The 18976-nt window shown below is 41.5% G+C and overlaps 1 pseudogene; it reads right to left on the reverse strand.

Moving 5' to 3' along the window:
- Positions 1-208: 208 nt before the first annotated feature.
- On the reverse strand, positions 209-2572 carry LOC131236518 (alcohol dehydrogenase 1-like; annotated as a pseudogene).
- Positions 2573-18976: the final 16404 nt, after the last annotated feature.

Here is an 18976-nt window from a genome sequence, read left to right on the forward strand (position 1 = left end):
TTCGACCGGTAGGACCGCGGAATCAAGATGGACGGAATGCATACTTACACCCATATGCACACAAGCGAACTCGGGTCGGATCTCACAAGAGTGATGCTGTTTGAAATTTTAATTGTTTACAAATAATTTAAAATTTTCTTGCAACAAGAAATTTATGAATGAAAAGAAGAGAAACTAACAGAAGTCCAACACACGCTTTATTCCATCTCTATCCATCCATGCTAATGAGGCACCGAAGACCCTCCAGTTTGAGCATGTAATCAAAAGCTTTATTGATCTTAGATAATGATACTTCATGTGTTATAAACTTATTCAAATCTAACTCCTGCGATACACAATGAGATGCATGTAAATATTGTGTTTTATCGAAATAAATATAAAAATATACAATTCATTGACTAGAGTAAGATATGTTGGTAATGGTAGTTTAATGTAACAAAAATCTAATCATGCATACTTTCTTCATATACTTTTTGACGACTCCATAAATATCAGTACATAGTTTATATTTTCTGAAAAACATTTCCTTTAAAGTCCTCTCACTCGACACATTTAAGGGGTTGATCTTGAACACAACATCTTTGTAAGGTATGCCAACTAGTACAACAACACTCCAACCTTGAGAACATTAGAATTGCAGTGTTAAAAATTATAAATTGCAATTAGCCTAATGGACATAAGTTAAGAGTAGAAAAGTACATCATGTATGCATTCAAATATAGATATAAGATAATTAATGTTACCAGAGCATTTAACGCTACGGTCTACTCCTCCACCAGTCATCTTGGCGATAACCTGTTAAAATTGAAGACCTTGTCATATTAGTGAAGATATGAGCTAAAGCCAAATGCTATTAAACCTAGAAAATATATATATAATGCATTTGCTTGGTGATCACCAATCAAAAACAAACAAATGATTTTCTTCAAATCAAGATTCATAACAAACCTCTTCAACTAGTTTATCGTGCTCTTTCGGATTTACAAATTCTTTAACCTCAAATTTCTTAGCTAGTATCAAAATAGAATCAAATAATTAGTAATGTATATAAAATCAAATGATAAATGTAGAAAATAAAACAACTTTCACCTTCATCAAAAATTTTTGAATTTAAATATGCCCCAATGATCTTTGAGGCCCTAAAGATTCTTGCCCCTTCGGCAGTCTAATGTGATACAAAACAAAGAAAAATTTAAAATAGCACAAATGCATATATATATATATATATATATATATATATATATATATATATATATATATATATATATATAGATGAATGGATAAGTAATTTCAAAAGAATATACGCTTGAGGAAAGAAATGTCCACATTCAATAAGGATCCAATCAGATTATTGGGAAGAGATAGTTAAAATCTCATCCATCATGGGCCCACCTTATGAAAGAATTTGGATCACATATATTTCCTTGGCAAATAAATTTACAAAGGAAAAAAAAGAAAAACTCACCGTAAAGTCGACTGCTCCCGATTCGAAAACAGCAACACTGGAACCCTTTGAAGGTTTTGCAATATTCAAAGTAGCACCAAGACCTAAAAGGCAAGAACCAAAGTCAATAATAAAAAAAAGAATCTATGTTGGAAATTTATGAAACAAATGAAATAAAGAAAATAAAAAGTTTTTTCAGCATTGTAGTCTCCACATGTTGAGATTTCGGAACTAATAACGCAAACTTTATCAAGAGGAGCAGCAGGGTTGATCTTGGCAACGCAATCGACATGAACAACAGTGTATTCATTGAAAGTGGAGGTCCAAAAAATGGTAGATGGGTTTTCCATTGATGGAGAATGTCGATTGCTCATCGTTAATCATCACTCCCATATTCGTGTTTATCCTAAGGAGTTCACACAAGTTGTTTTCCTTCTATTTGCAGTGGCAACAGTCTTTACATTCGTCAGTGAATATAAGGAGCAAATGATCGCCTGGTTTGAGTTCCGTCACATCTTTTCCAATACTTTCCACAATCCTATAGGATAGGTAGATGATTCCAAACAAGCAATGCAAAAAAGGTGTTGTAATTGCAAAATAATGAATGAAATCTAAAATTAAAGTAAAATGAAAATTCAAAGAACAAAAATAATTTAAATAAGAAATAAAAAGTGTTTACCCCCCAGCTTCATGGCCAAAGATGCGAGGGAGTAAAGGTGTCTGCCTCGGTAATATTCAAATATTCCAATCTCATTTTAGTCATCCTTTTAGAATATTATAATAAAAAAACATACTTAATTTTTTCATATAAATGATTTTTTTAAAAAATTAAAAGTATTGTTGATATGATTATAATAAAATGCGAGACCTTAGCTTCCCAGAAGTAGACATCGGTGTGGTAGAGGAAAGTAAAGAGAATTTTCAAACAAACTTCCATTGCCTATGGTGGTGCCACTTCTACTTCTTTTATTAATAATGGCTTCCCATCTTCCCATGTTATCGGAGATGCATACATACATACATAAACATGATTATTTTAGAAATTACAAAATTACAAATGAAGAAAGTGGAGAGTTTTTAAAAGATACCTTTGCATCGGATAACCTGACCAACTGTAGTCGATGACATCTTTCTCTTTGTTATGTTGAAATGATGGTAGGAGATAGATACTTTGTGATGGTATTTATAAGTACAAGGAAATGAGAAGTAAGAAATATTCTAATGTTATCCATTCTGGCAATTAGACTTTGACTCGGATTCAATTATGATCCTTAGTATGGTGCATGACTAGGTAAGGCAGGAGTAACATCTTAGAGATGAGGTTTTGATTCCAGTGTTTAGCTTATGTATTTATTGTATATCTACTCTGTCCATCTGTTTTTCAACATCATTTCAAGGCATGGTACCAAAAATGAGGAAGATCCAAATCTTAGGTGGACAACACTACATGAAACAATGATGATTAAACACCCATTATTTAAAAATTCCTATGGCCCACTGTAATAATTAATTTCCATCCAAGGTCACATAATCCAAGATAAAGGGAAAACTCAAATAGCAGCTTGATCCAAAACTTTTGTGGTTCCTAAGAAGTTTTTAATGGTGGAAATTAAATCCCTATTATGTGGTCCAAGTGAGTTTTGGATCTAACTCATTTTTGGGTACATGCGCTAAAATGATTTGGAGAAATGGATGTACATCATGGATACACAACACACACATTGAATCTGGCGCTATGGTCCGCTCCTCATCCACTAAGTTTTTCCTCGCCTTACCTAATCAGCGCCCCTGGTTGGTGCTGTGTGGGCCCCATCATAATGTATGTGTTTTATCCAAACTGTCCATGTCATTTTTCCTGCTCATTTTATGGCATGAGACCAAAAATAAGGTAGATCCAAATCTCAGGTGGACCACCCAATGGTGATTGAATCACACCATTAAAAACTTCCTGAGCCCATGAGTTTTAAATCAAGCTAATATTTTTCTTTTCCTTCTGTTCAGATCTGTGTGACCTAATCTCGAGGTTGGATGGCAAATAAACATTACTATGTGCCCTAGGAAGTTTTTAATGATAAGCATTTAATCATCATTTTTTTTTTACTGGAGTGTGGTACACTTGTGATTGGGATCTACCTCAATTTTTTGGATCATGCCTTAAAATAAGTTGAAATATGGCAAGACAATGTGGATAAATCCATCATGGTGAAGCCCATAGAGCACTAACCAGTACCCACTTAATTATGAATGGATCACCGTCGGACCTAAATTGTGTGAGCCTTCTGAGTAAACTCTATGGGGTCCACCATGATGTATATCTTATCTATACCGTTCATATGTTTTATGAATTGAATTTAGAGCATTAGCCCAAGATAGAAGCATATCCACCGCTCAAATTAACCACACCTAAGGAAACAGTAGGGATAATAAAATACACCATTGAAACCTTCTACGGGCCCACAATGATGCTTATTTGTCATTCAGCCTGTTCATAAGGTCAAACAGACTATCCATAAAAGGGAAAACACAATTATCAGCTTGACCCAAAATTTCTGTAGGCTCAAGAAGTTTACAATGGCAACTTTCTCTTCCCACTGTTTCCTGTGGTGGTGATCCACTTGAACTTTGAACATGCTTCAATTTTGGATTTTCCCCCCCCTAAAATAAGCTAGAAAATTAGATAGATGGCATATATAAGACACATAGAGCACACTGGGCCTCGCAGAGTTTATTCACCACACTATAGTATAAAACGTTACTCAATACCAATTCCAATCTATCATACTGAATCATGATCCCATCGCTTGACCCGGTTTATTCTCTCAAATTTTCACCTCCTTATGTGTTGGGTTTTTTTTTGGTTGGTTGAGTGACTAGATAGAGTTAATCCCCATGGACGCAAACTAGTTAGTGATTCATATTATCAACTCAGCTACTACTCCACTATCTGTAGGCCCCACAATGGTGTATGTGTTTTATCCATGCCAAACATCTATTTTCCCATGTCATTTTATGGCATCAGCCAGAAAATAATTTAGATTAAAATCATAGATAGACTATGCCAAAGGATTACAGTGGCTATTGAATGGTCACCATTTAAAACTTGTTAGGGCTCACTGTAGTCTTTATTTGCCATTCAACCTGTTAATTAGATGGCATTGATCTAGATGGAAGGAATTACAAATATAAGCTTGATCCAAAACTTTGTGGACTAAAGAGTTTTTAATGGTGGGCATTCAATCACTGATGTTTCCTATAGCATAGTTCACCTTATATTTAGATTTGTCATGGAATCAAGCCATAAAATGAGTTGGAATAATGGATGGACGGCACAGATAAAATATATACATTATGGTTGGGCCCAAAGAGTGTGGACGAGTAGCAACATGGCTACTTAAAGCATCGGTAATAATAAACTCGGTATGCAATCAGCGTGCAAACCCCCGAACCTCAGCACGGGCAACAATGATATTCCCGTGTCATGACATGGCTCAAGATCTTTATGGCTACTGCAATTTATGTATTTTATCCATGCCATTCATCTATTTTGTAAGCACATTTTAAGGCATGAGCTTAAAATGATGCAGATTTTAAGCTTTAAGTAGACCACGTAAAATAGCGGGGATTGAACACCCACCACCGTTGAAAACTTCCTAAGGCCCACTGTGATGTTTTATTTGTCATCCAACCTGTTCATAAGGTCACATAGACCTGGACGAAGGGAAAACACAAATATAGCCCCTAAGAAGTTTTCAACGGTGGATGATCAATTGTCACGTTTTATGCGGTATGGTCTACTTGAGCTTTTGATGTGCATTATTTTTTTACTTATTCCTAAAAGAAGCTGGAAAAATGAATGGACTACATAGATAAATCACATACATTTTTTTTTACTTATTCCTAAAAGAAGCTGGAAAAATGAATGAACTACGTGGATAAATCACATACTATGAGACCCGACCCGAGTTTGCATGTGTGCATGTGTGTGTGAGAGTATGCATGTCGTTTATTTTGGTCCCGCAGTCCTACTGGTCAAATTTCGGCGACCTGCGACCTTCGGGTAGTGTTTGCGGTCATCCTTGACTCCGGTCACGTAGACCCAACTCGGATCGATCCGAAAACTATGCCATTGCGATTGCATCGTTGTTGCGGTTCCAACGACGCATCTTATGTGTCCATCCGATGTATAGATCATAAGTTATGTGTATCTCATGTTATAGTCCTTGATCATGATCGCATGGCCCACCTAGGAGTGGTGTGCACGTTTTCCTAGATGGTCTCATCCCTAATGCACAAGTTTCAACACACATTACCTAACACCACCCAAAATTTCATAACCTACACTACCCACCACCCAAACACCACCCACATGTCTATTAACCTATTAAACCTACAACTTTAGTTGTAACTCCCTACTTGCAATCATCTCCCCTCTCTAACCAAGGTAAGAAAGTAATGATTACTTAGCTTAAAAGAGGTTTCTCTCTCTTTCCCTCTCATTTCTCTCTCTCTCTCTTCTCTTCTTCCCTAGCAACTTCCCTCCATTATTCTAGCCCATCTTCCCTCCATTCCAGCCCCATTTTCCCTCTAATCCTCTAAATCTAACCATCTAAATCCAATCTCACCCATTGATATGGATCCCTTGGTGCACTAGGAGCTAGGAGGTCCAAGTTTAGAGCAATCTAAGGTGGATGTACTCCTAGGATTTAGGATTTCTATTTTCATGTTCTTAGATCTCTTTTTTTTATGGGAAGTGTTGGACCCACTAATTAATGGTGGAGATCCTACAACATCCCTTAGTTGTGGCCAAATGGCCTATTTGATTCATGCATGCCCATGCATGGGGTTTTCTCTCTATGAGCCCCTATTATGAAGGATTACTTGGATTCTATGACATGATAGGTCATCTAGACCTTAAAATCATGGCTGGGATGTCATCCCAACCATTGATCTTGAATTTAGGACATGCATGTGGTGGATCTTTATTGTAACATATGAATAGAAGGAATGTATGGTGTGATTGAAGAAGGGGAGGGCCTCAATTTGGCAGAGCCCCTCTTCTTGTGGTCGATTCTTTATTTTATTTTTTTTAATGATAGAATTCTGATCTCACATGTGTGGCCCACCTTGTAGGCCAACAAAAATCTAGACCAACCATGGAGCTTGGACGCCCATAGCGGTCCATCCTTAGACATGTGGCCCCAAAATCCACCTAAATGGGACACATGCAAGGGATATTTGATGATGGGAAAGCTCTAGACATTTGTGGGGCCCACTGGGGTGGTCCACCACACAAATTCCTAGGGTTAAATCCAATGGAAAACAATGTTTATATTTTAATTCTTTCTATTACATGCTGCTGTCCAAATCTGTCTGGATAGATTTTTGGGGCGACTTGAGGCCAAGATTTAGGGCTTTTGCTCGGGACCTGTATACCAAGTGAAATATAATTTTTGAATATGGGTATCCCACCTATAATCATGCCAAATTCCAGCCTCAATTGACCTCATTTAGGTCTCTAAAAGGGTGGGCCAATATGGGTACTTGCTGGGTTTTCTGTTATAATTCCGGCAAGGTTGTAATTTGGAAATGTAAAATTTTAAAATAGTTTCTGATCAGGTGGGATACTTTGGTGGACCCCACCTTTTACTACATATATGAGAGAATGTCTAAATTTAAATTTCTCAATTTTCGGACATCCAGAGCCCACCCCATTGGGTGCTCAACCATGATCCATTCAGAATTCTGCACTTAGCAGAACTTCTGAACAGATTGTAATTCCGAATATAAATAAAATACTTATACTATCTCAAAAATTTTAAAATTTTGTAGAGAGGTGTCCCACCCATAGTAGGACCTACCTAAAAATTTTTAGGGCCAATGGACCCTATTTTGGCATCTAAAAGGGTGGGCCAACATAGTGGGCTGCCAGAAATTCCTGCTGTGCAGTCCAGCAGCATAGTTCCATAAAAACAAAATTTTAAAAATATTTTCTCAGAAGGTCGGCTATATTTATAGGTCCCACCTTGTTGTAAGATTTATAAGGGACCTTGAGCCTAAATTTAAGTAATTTTGGAGGCCCAAAACCCACCCATTTGGATGACCCAAATTCAGGACGGTGGACAGCTATTTTTCCAGCAGCATTCCACCCTGGATAGGTTGGAATTTTAAAATTTATTAAAATACTTTTGGTTTCTAAAAATTATAAAAATTTACAGAGAGGTGTCCTACCCATGGTGAGACCCACATACAAATTTTTGGGGCCATTTGACCCTTGTGTACACCGTGACAAGTGCCGGACTGGCCCACCACGTTGGGACATCTAGGTCAGTCCGATTTTCTGAACAGACCATTTTATTTAAATTAATTTAAAATATTTTTAGGTGTTTAAAAATCCTAAAATTTTTTGGAGGCGTGTCCCACCCATGGGTGTATCACCCTATAAAATTTTAGAGCCATCGGGCCCTTATACTACTGGTGGTGTGGCCTGGAGTGGCTTATCAGGCAGGGACGCCCAGGCTGGGGCGTCCAGCCTTGGCTGGCCCTCCGGCCTACCTTGTGGGCCCACCTAGATGTGTTGTATAACCCACCATATTGTGAGGATTTTGTAGGATAATTCATGCCTTTACACTCTAAATTTTGGGTTTAATTAATGCATCATTGAGACTCACCTTATTTGGGCTATATGGGTATTTATATGTAACCAGATTTTTGGACTCCTTGTAAGCCCAAATGGGCTGGAACCCTTTAGATAGGCCCAGTGGATTTTTGGGCTGTATTCTCCATGGTATTTTGTTAGGCTAGTGGGCTGGAATGTATGAGTGGTTGGGCCTTGGTTGCCCATGAAAATAACTAAATTCTTGGGCTAGGTTGTGAGGCCCAACTTGCTATCTTGAATATGATTCTCACCCATGTGTTGGAGTAATGGGTTGCCCACTATGCCCACCACGATGTATGGACTTGGTGGCCCTTATGTTTGAGCCCTAACCTTCCTTATGGGCCCATATTATTGCATGTGGATTTAGTTGTATATTGCCCCTATTGGGCCTATAAATTATGTGTAGCCTTAGGCCACTTTATCGAGGCCCAACATGTGATGTATCTATATGTATGTAGCTGCCCATCTCTTTCTTATGGTGATCTCGGGCCACAGGCCTTGATCCTTGGTAGATTATTATTAGGCCGCCTTCAGGGGACAATGGTGGTTGAATGCCCACCTTGATATGCCCCTTTAGGCCCTTGTTAGGCCCATTCTTGCTTTTATGGGTGGTTAAAGGTCCACCATATACCATTGTTAGGCCCATGTCATTATCCATCTAGTCTCGTGGGCTACCCCAGGCTATTGGGCCCCCATTGAGGTTGCATTCCTTTTGGAAAATGGTCTAAGTACCTAGACCCTACTAGTGAGGAGGGGAGAACATCTTAATCGCACTGGCATTTCTTGTTCATCTTCATGGCCCACTCGTATATACATCATATGCATGCTTGGCTGAGATGTGATTGTTCATGGTTATGCCATTGGGCAGGATATTGTGAGGGATGGAGTTTTCCCCTCTTAAGCACGTTGGATGTTTAGGTATGATGCATGGCTGTTTATGTGATTCATGCATCTGACATTGCATAGTATGATCGGCATTCACCCTCGCTTCATCAGGGCCTTGCCTCCATAGGGATATTCGTGGATGGCTGGACGTGTGGACACCGAAAATGATGTTTAAGCATACCGGGTGCATAAGATGTCCATGGGTGAAATTCTTAAAACTTCCATGGTACCAAGGATCTACTCCAACACCGTGACCGGGTGAAAACATGAGCGCACGAGGGCCTTACACCTGTATGTCGTGACTCCCACTGTCATGTAGTCGGTTGGATAGGGATGTGGCCTTATCCGCCTATAAGGGAGGGCATTATTAGGCTAAGTCTGACCAGCTCGTGAAATGGGTCCACTACCGTCAGGCCTTGTTAGTGATTGACTGTCCACAGGCAGGTAATGAGGTCTCTTACGCTCATTTGACTGTGCGGGTCTGTAGAGCGGCAGTCATTCAGTAGTGTAATGGACCTCGGTGATTTCCTTATGACTAGAAATGTATTTGATATGTGGATTGAATATGAGCACTGACATTACTTGCATCGCATTAGCTTTGGCTGTGTAAGCCCCCTTCATGTACTGCCTTGGTATGGCATCCAGTACTCATTGCATGGTATTCATGATAAGCCTTGGTAAGGGTAGTGATATTCTCATTGAGCATATGTCACGCCCCAAACTCGGTAACCGAAATCATAAGGAACCCGATGGCCAGTTCTGACCGTAACAGCCTCCATAGTACCCATTCTCGGCTCTTGAGGCAGGTTCCAATCCTGAGATTCTATAAGGAGGATTTTCATAACCGTATAATTATTTCCAATACGAGCATACCCAAGATCACAGCAAGTACATCTGAAAATAACAAAGGCACACATCGCAAAATTCATTATAAATTTGAACTTTTACAATCAGCCATAAGGTCTAAAAGGACATACATGAGAATAAAAGGAAAAGAGAGAGAAATAAGCAACACTGGAGTCCTCACTGCTTAACTCTACTCACGCTCTCTGCTACGACGTCTACCTAGAGTCTCCTGCACGCATCAATCGTGCATAAGCTTATAGAAGCTTAGAGGGTGGTGAAAGTGTGTGTCAATGGTGCATAGAAGAATAGTAGGAGGTATAAGGAGAGAAGCATAATCAATGAGCATATCACTAGCCTTATCAAGACTTACCATGAACGCGATACAATAAGTAATGAGTGCCATACCAAGGCAATGCATGAAGGGGCTTGTACAGCCAATGCTAATGCGATGCAAGTAATGTCAGTGCTCATATCCAAACCATAAATCAAGTACATTTCCAATCATAAGGAAATCACTAAGGTTTATTACACTGCTGAATGACTGCTGCTCTGCAGACCCTGCACAGTCAAACGAGCGTAAGAGACCTCACTACCCGCCTATGGACAACCAACCACCAATAAGGCCTGAAGATAGCGGACCCATTTACGAGCTGGTCAGACTCAGCCTAGCAATGCCTCCTCACACCAGGCAGGTAAGGCCACACCCCTATCCAACCGACTACACGACAGTAGGAGTCGCGGCCTAACGGTATAAGGCCCTCGTGCGCTCATATATTTCACCCGGTCACGGTGTTGGAGCAGATCCTTGGTACCATGAAAGTTTTGAAAATTTCACCCATGGGCATCCTATGCACCCGATATGCTCAACAAAGATTTTTGGTGTCCACACATACGGCCATCCATGAATACCCCTGTGGAGGCAAGGCCCTAATGAAGTAAGGGTGGATATCCACAAGCTATGTAATGCCAGATGCATGAATCACACAATCACCCATGCATCAATCCCAAGCATCCATCTCTCGGGGAGATACCAACATGTCCTACACAATGGCACAATCATGGCCAATCATACTTCAACCAAGCATGCTTGTGATGCGTATGAGAGTGGGCCATGAAGATGAATAGGGGTGCCAATGAGGTGAAGATGAACTCTCTACTTAACCATGAAGGGTCTAGGTACTTAACCAATTCCTCATAAGGAATACAACCTCTAATGGGGGCCCATATACCTGGGGTAGCCCACGAGACTAAGGAGAACAATGGTATGGGCCTAAATATATGAAACGGGCCTAGCAAGGGTCTATGGTGGGCCTTTAACCACTCATAGAAGCCCATGGGCCTACCTTAAGGCCACCAATGTCGACATCTAACCACAATTGTCCCCAAGAGATAGCCCATCTCTAATTGATCATGGATCAAGGCCCAAGGCCCACGCAATATCAGAAATAAGAAACGGGCAGCCATAATTATACCACAAACACTCATATTGGCCTTCAGAAAGGCGGCCCAAGGCCTATCCAAAGTATGAGTCCAAGGGAAACACACATAACCCAACCCATATATACCACTATGGGCCCATAGGGAAAATGTTAGGGCCCAACATAAATGCCACTAATCCCATATAATGTGGTGGCCTAGTGGGCAACCCATTGCTCAAACCACATGGGCAAATGTCATGCTCAGAGTCAAGTAAGTTGGGCCTACAACCCGGCCCGAGTATTAAAGTTGATTTGGTGAGCAACCAAGGGCCCATCTACTTATATAATCCGGCCTACTAACCCAACACAATAGTATGGTAAAAATGGCCCAAGAGTTCAATGGGCCTATTTGGAAAGTTCCAGCCCAATTGGGCCTAAAGAGTTCAACAACTAGCTACATTCATGGACCCAATTAAATTCAACTGTGGTGGGTCTCAAAAGTGCATTTATTAAGCCCAACATTTAAGGAACCAAAGGTATAAATTATTCCCTCTAAGATCTTCACAATGTGGTGGGCCCCACTCAAACTTTCAGCCCAAAGGCCAAGCATAATTATAACAAGTTGCTGAATTTTTTACCCAACAGATTTATGGGCCTATTGGAGTCCAGTAATTGTTTCATTTGATTAGGACATCAGCCCAAGTGGTCTAGCTATCAAGTCAAAGGGCCCCACCACATAGGGTTACATCATACGACACAAGGGAGTAGGTGGGCCACACTTCTAGACCAAAGTCCAGCAGGTAGCCCACATGGGGCGTCCCATATGGGCCTGGGCAGTCCAAGGCCTGGACGGCCTGGCTATACATACATCAAGGCGGGCTCCACGTATACTAAAGTGGGTCCCACAGGGGATGTACACATAGGGTAGACCCTCCCTACATGGGCCACCCATGGATAGGATGGCTGGGATATACAACACATCAAGGTGGGCCCATGAAGTAGGCTGGACGCCCCAGCTTGGGCATCCCTGCCTAGCTGGCCACTCCCGGCCTCACCACGGCTAGGTCAAATGTCCGTTGGGTCTAAAATTTTACAAAGTGACACTTCCATAGGTGGGTCACACCCCCACAAAATTTTAAAATTTTTAGACACTTAAAAACATTTGAATTTATTTAAATGATACAGACTGTCTAGAAAATCGTACTGATCTGGACACCATATTGTAATGGGCCGGTCTAGCCACCACCATGGTGTGTACAGGTGTCCATTGGCCCTAAAATTTTGTAGGTAGGTCGCAAAATGGGTGGAACACCTATCTATAAATTTTCATAATTTTAGGATACCCAAAAGTATTTTAATTAATTTGAAGGATATAATCTGTACAGGGTGGAGTATTGCTGGAATATGACTGTGCTGAATTTGGGCTATTCCAATGGGTGGGTCATGGACCTCCAAAATTCTGGAAATTGAGGACTAAGGTCCCTCATCATGTATACAATAATAGAGATCCTAAAAAGGGGGGCCACCATCATCAAAATAATTTATGAATTTCAGTTTACAACAGTCTACATTGCTGGACTGCACAGCAGAAAATCAGGCTGACCACCCCTCTTGGCCCACCCTTTTGGATAACCAAATGGAGTTAGTTGGGGCTGATATTTGACATACTTATAGGTGGGGTCCACGCCTTCAAGAAACATATATTACATGGGACCAAACACCCCTCCAAATGCCCAAAAATCTGGCCTCAAGATGACCTAAAAATCTGTCCAGACAGATTTGGACAGCAACATGTTGCTGTCCAAACCACCCCAAAAGATAATTAAAAGGGAAATAAATCACCATTTCCTTAGGGTGGGGTCCACCTAGATGGGTCACACAACTCTCAAACCCAAGTCTCTTCTAAGATCACCCATAAAATCAAGCCCAAAGCTTGTCCAAAACATGACAAGAATATGGGGCAACAAGGTGGGCCTTGACATTTAACGACTTGGGTCTAGTTGCATGGCACATCAAGTGGGCCACACATACATCAAACTTACCATAAAGATAGGAAAGAAAAGATGGAGAAGAAACACAATCCGGCCATGGGGTAAGGTTCCGCCACTAATGGGCCCTCCCAAGAATGAATCATATCCATACAACTACATTGATTGTACATGCAACATAAAATCACAACATGCATGATCTATAATTGCTATGGATGATTGAGATGTCATCCCAACATGATCCTTAGGGTCTAGATGACCTTAAGATGGAGTGGATCATTAAATACATCATGATGGGATCCATGGAGAATGGCCCCATTATGGGTCATGACATGCATGTATGATGGGCCAAAGGGCCACATCCATGGGATCAAATGGGATCTTCACCCGAGATTGGTGGGTCCCATATGATCCATGTAGGAAGAAAAATAAGATCAAAGGGTAGAAAAGAAGATCAGAAATTATAATCACCCACCTTAATGTATCCCACTCCAAAGTTACATCAATCTTCTCTTCATGCTCCAAGGGACATGTTTCAATGGGTGAGATGGATTGTTGAAGGTTAGATGGGAGGGGATTTGAGGGAGAAGGGACTAGAGAAGAGGAAAAATGAGGCTAAATTTTTTTGTAAGAGAGAGAAAGAGAGAAGAGAGTAGAGAGAAATGAGAGGGAGAGTATGGAAATTTGCTAGAAAAGAGAGAGAGGGAGAGTAATCATCTTTCTCTCTCTCTCATAGATAACAGAAAAATCATAATAGTCTATGGTGATATAAACTATTTTGCTAGGCTAGAGTAGGGATGGGTAGTGTGTGGGTGGTGGGTGGCGTAGGATATGGTGGGTTTAGGTAGTGTATAGGTGGTGTGTGTTGGAATTTGCATAAAATAGGGTGGCCACCTTGAAAAATGTGCCCTCCACACTAGGTGGGCCACATGGTCATACTCAAAGGTTACAAATGAGACGCACACAACTTATGATCCATATATCGGATAGACACTCAAGATGCGTTGTTGGAACCGCGACGACGATGCGGTCACAATAGCATAGGTCTCAACTCGATCCGAGTAGGGTCTTCACGACTAGGCTCACGGATAACCTCAAACACTATCCAAGAGTCACGGGTCGCTGTAATTCGACCGGTGTCACGCCCCAGACTCGGTAACCGGACTCACAAGGAACCCGATGGCCGGTTCTGGCCGCAACAGCCTCCATAGTACCCCATTCTATGCTCCTGAGGTAGGTTCCGATCCTGGGATCCTACAAGGAGGATTTTTATAACAATATAATCACTTCCAATGCGAGCATACCCAAGATCACAGCAAGTACATCTGAGAATAACAAAGGCACACATCACAAAATCCACTAAAAATTTAAACTTTTACAATCATCCAAAAGGTCCAAAAGGACATACATGAGAATAAAAGGAAAAGAGAGAGAAATCAGCAACACTGAAGTCCTCACTGCTCAACTCTACTCCATGCTCTGCTGCTACGGCGCCTACCTAGAGTCTCCTGCACGTATCAATCGTGTATAAGCTTATAGAAGCTTAGAGGGTGGTGTAAGTGTGTGACAATGGTGCACAGAAGAATAGTAGGAGGTATAAGGAGAGAAGCATAATCAATGAACATATCACTAGTCTTACCAAGGCTTACCATGAATGCGATGCAATAAGTAATGAGTGCCATACCAAGGCAATGTATGAAAGGGGGGCTTGTACAGCCAATGCTAATGCGATGTAAGTAATGTCAGTGCTCATATCCAAACCATAAGTCAAGTACATTTTCAATCATAAGGAAATCACCGGGGTCCATTACACTGCTGAATGACTGCCGCTCTACAGACCCTGCACAGTCAAACGAGCGTAAGTGACCTCACTACCCGCATGTGGACAACCAATCACCAACAAGGCTTGAAGGTAGCGGACCCATTTACGAGCTGATCAGACTCAGCCTAGTAATGCCTCCTCACACCAGGCGGGTAAGGCCACACCCCTATCCAATCAACTACACGACAGTGAGAGTCGCGGCTTAACGGTATAAGGCCTTCCTGCGCTCATAGTTTTCACTCGGTCACAACGTTAGAGTAGATCCTTGGTACCATGGAAGTTTTAAAAATTTCACCCATGGGCATCCTACGCACCCAGTATGCTCAAGTAATATTTCCGGTGTCCACACATGCGGCCATCCACAAATGTCCCTGTGAAGGCAAGGCCCTGATGAAGCAAGGGCGGTATCCTCATGAAATGCGATGGCAATGCATGAGTCGCACACACAAATCATGCACAAGTTTCAGGCACTCAATGTGCAAAAGGGAAGAAACTCCATCCCTGAATGACCACTATACAATGCAATCAATTCATACAGATGATGCATATGGGTTGCAACGATGTAAGTGTGCTACCTGAGGAATATGAAATCGTCTGTCCCAAGGAGGGTCAAGATCTAGGCATATCGACAGGTATTCTAAGAAGAAGAGAAGTCCTCTAGTGGGAGCCCAGTACTTTGGGATGACCCACAAACTAAGAGAGTCAAAATCCTAAGGAGGAACAGTCCTAGCTAGGCCCAAGGTGGGCCTTTAACCACCTATAAGGGCCTCTATGGGCCTACCTTAGGGCCACCAAGGAGGACATCCAACCTCAACTGGGTCCCAAAAGGTAGCCTACTATATATGCAAAGAAAGGTCCAAGGCACAATCAACCCATGGCCTAGTGGGCCATACACTAAGCCCAAAAACAAAGGCAACCTGGTGGGCCCTTAAGCAAGGTTAGGGCCCAACCATAAGGGTCATAGGTTCATTCATTGTGGTAGGCCTAATGGGCAGCCCATTATCCCAACATATGGGAAATTCTTAAATTTTTAACACATGTAAGTTGGGCCTCACATCTCGGCCCAAGTATGGATTTATTATAGTGGGCAAACAAGGGCCTAACTACTTGAGTATTTAGCCCATAAGGCCCATCACAATGACATGGTAAATATAGGACCCAAGGGTTCAATGGGCCTATCAAAAGTTCCAGCCCAACCAAGGCTATAAGGCCCTTACTTAACTAAGAGACTAGCCCAAGAAGAATCCTATTTGGGATGGGCCTTTAATCATACACTAATTAAGCCCAAAAAATAAAAATTAAGATGATAAGATACTGACATAAATCCTCCTCAAATCTAGTGGGCCATATTGCCCCAAAGAACATCTATAGGCAACAGTTATTGGGCTCAATGCCAAATTCCAGCCCACCCAAATTTCTGGGTTGGTTGGAGTTCAGCATTAGAAGTATTTCTTAGTATAATTAATTCTGGATGGCTCACACACATCACTGTGGGCCCCACCAGATGAGAGAGGATATACAATACATATATGAAATGGGCCAGACTGTTAGAATGCAAGCCCAGCAGTAGCCTAAGACAGGGATGTCCCATGTGTAGGCAGTCCTATGGCCCTGGGGTATATGGCCCAAAAATCCACCTAATGTGTTCTAATTGAATAAAAAGGGGGCAAGTATGATCAATCCCCTAAGGACCCTACATGGATGGGTGGTGGGACATTCAACACATTGAGGTGGGCCCACGAAGCAGGCTAGATGCCCCAGCCTGGGCGTCCCTGCCTAGCAGACCACTTCCAGCCATACCACGGGCAACTCAAATGTATTTTGGATCTAAAATTTTACAGAGTGATACTTACATAGGTGACCTACACCCCCACAAAATTTCAAGATTTTTGGACACTTAGAAATATTTTAATTTATTTAAATAAAATAGACTGTCCAGAAAATCGGACTGACCTGGACGTCCCAACGTGGTGGGCTAGTCCGGCCCTTGCCACGGTGTACACAGAAGTCCATTGGCCCTGAAATTTGGTAAGTGGGTCCTAAAATGGGTGGAACATATCTCCACAAAATTTCAGAATTTTTAAACATATATAAATATTTTAATTTATTTAAAGAAATCAATCTGTCCTAAAAATCGGACTGATCTGGACACCGTATTGTAATGGGCCAGTCCAGCCACCACCATGGTGTGTACAGGTGTCCATTGGCCCCAAAATTTTGTAGGTGGGTCCTACCATAAGTGAACCACCTCTCTGTAAAATTTTATGGTTTTTGGATACTCATAAATATTTTAATTAAATTAGGAATTTCAATCTGTCCAGGAAGGGATGTTGCTGTCCATGCATTGTTTACCCAATAAGGTGGGCCCAACCTTCATCCAAGAGGGGAAAAATGGAGGTTTAGTATTTTCTTCATAAAATAAAGTAAGGTGGGGTCCATAAAAGTGGCCCATCCTTAAGAGAAACCAAGCTGAAGTGTATGTTTTCCCTCCATACATGTGGGTTGGACAGCCCAACAAGGTGGACCGCCCACCCCTATGGGCCTCCTTTTTGGGTACCATATCATGGACCATCTGAGGTATGACCCATCACACCTCATGGTGGGGTCCACACCTTCTCATTACACTCCATACTTATAAAGAAAATAATGACAATCATGATCCAAAAATCCATGCCAAAGATTGAACATGACAATCCATGCAACAGTCCAAGTTTTTGGACAGCAATACATGGCTGGACACATCAGCTTATATCTCAATAATTCCAGCCATAAAAAGGGTGTGTGGCCTTCCTCAGTGGGCCCCACATAAGTCCAGATCACATACTAGAACTAGGACACTTGCATGCATTTGATTAAGGTGTCCGATGATCATGGAGTTAGGTGATAAGAGCATCCCACCTTGCTGGATTTTTATTTTTATTTATTTTGGGACATCCAAGGCCCACTATAAATGGGCGACACACACACTATCATCCATACATCGAGAAAGAAAAGAAGGAAAGAGAGTAATCCGGCCATGGGGGTAGGGCCCCGCCACTAGTGGGCCCTCCCAAGAGTGAATCATACCCATACAACTACATTGATTTTACATGCAACATAAAATCACTACATGCATGATATATAATTGTTATGGATGGTTGGGATGCCATCCCAACATGATCCTTAGGGTCTAGATGACCTTAAGATGGAGTGGATTATAAAATACATCATGATGGGGTCCATGGAGAATGGCCCCATCATGGATCATGACATGCATGTAGGATGGGCCAAAGGGCCACATCCATGGGATCAAATGGGATCCCCACCATGGATTGGTGGGTCCCATATGATCCATTTAGAAAGAAAAAAAAGATCAAAGGGTAGAAAATAAGATCAACAATTATAATCACCCACCTTGAATCTTCAAGCTACCACCAACACTAGGTACTCCAAGCTCCAAGCTTAAAGGTTCAATGGTCAAGATGAATTTGTGGTGGCTAGATGGAGGAAGAAAGGAAGGGGACGTTGCTGGAAATTGGGAGAGGGAGGGCTGAAAATTCTTCCATGGAAGAGGAAAATGAGAGAATGAAGGAGGAGAGAGAGGAAGGGAAGGTTGTAGGGGAGTCATCATTACTCTCCCTCCTTGGTTAGAGAAAGAAATCATAACCTATAGTGATACAAACAATGCTTGCTAGGGTAGGTTAGGTGTGGGTAGTGTTTATGATGGGTAGTGTTTATTCCATGGGAATTATAGTGTGTGTGGGTGGTGTGCATGGGAACTTGTGCCTGAGAGTGGTCCATATGCTTTTGTACAAAAAGTGGGCCACATGATGAAATGCTCACAACTTTTGATCTATAAGTCGGATGAATGCACAAGACGCGTCGTTGGAATCGCAACGACGATGCGGTCACAATGGTATAGGTCTCAACTCCATCCGA

Source organism: Magnolia sinica, chromosome 2 (assembly GCF_029962835.1).
Source record: "Magnolia sinica isolate HGM2019 chromosome 2, MsV1, whole genome shotgun sequence".
Classification (NCBI taxonomy): Eukaryota; Viridiplantae; Streptophyta; class Magnoliopsida; order Magnoliales; family Magnoliaceae; genus Magnolia; species Magnolia sinica.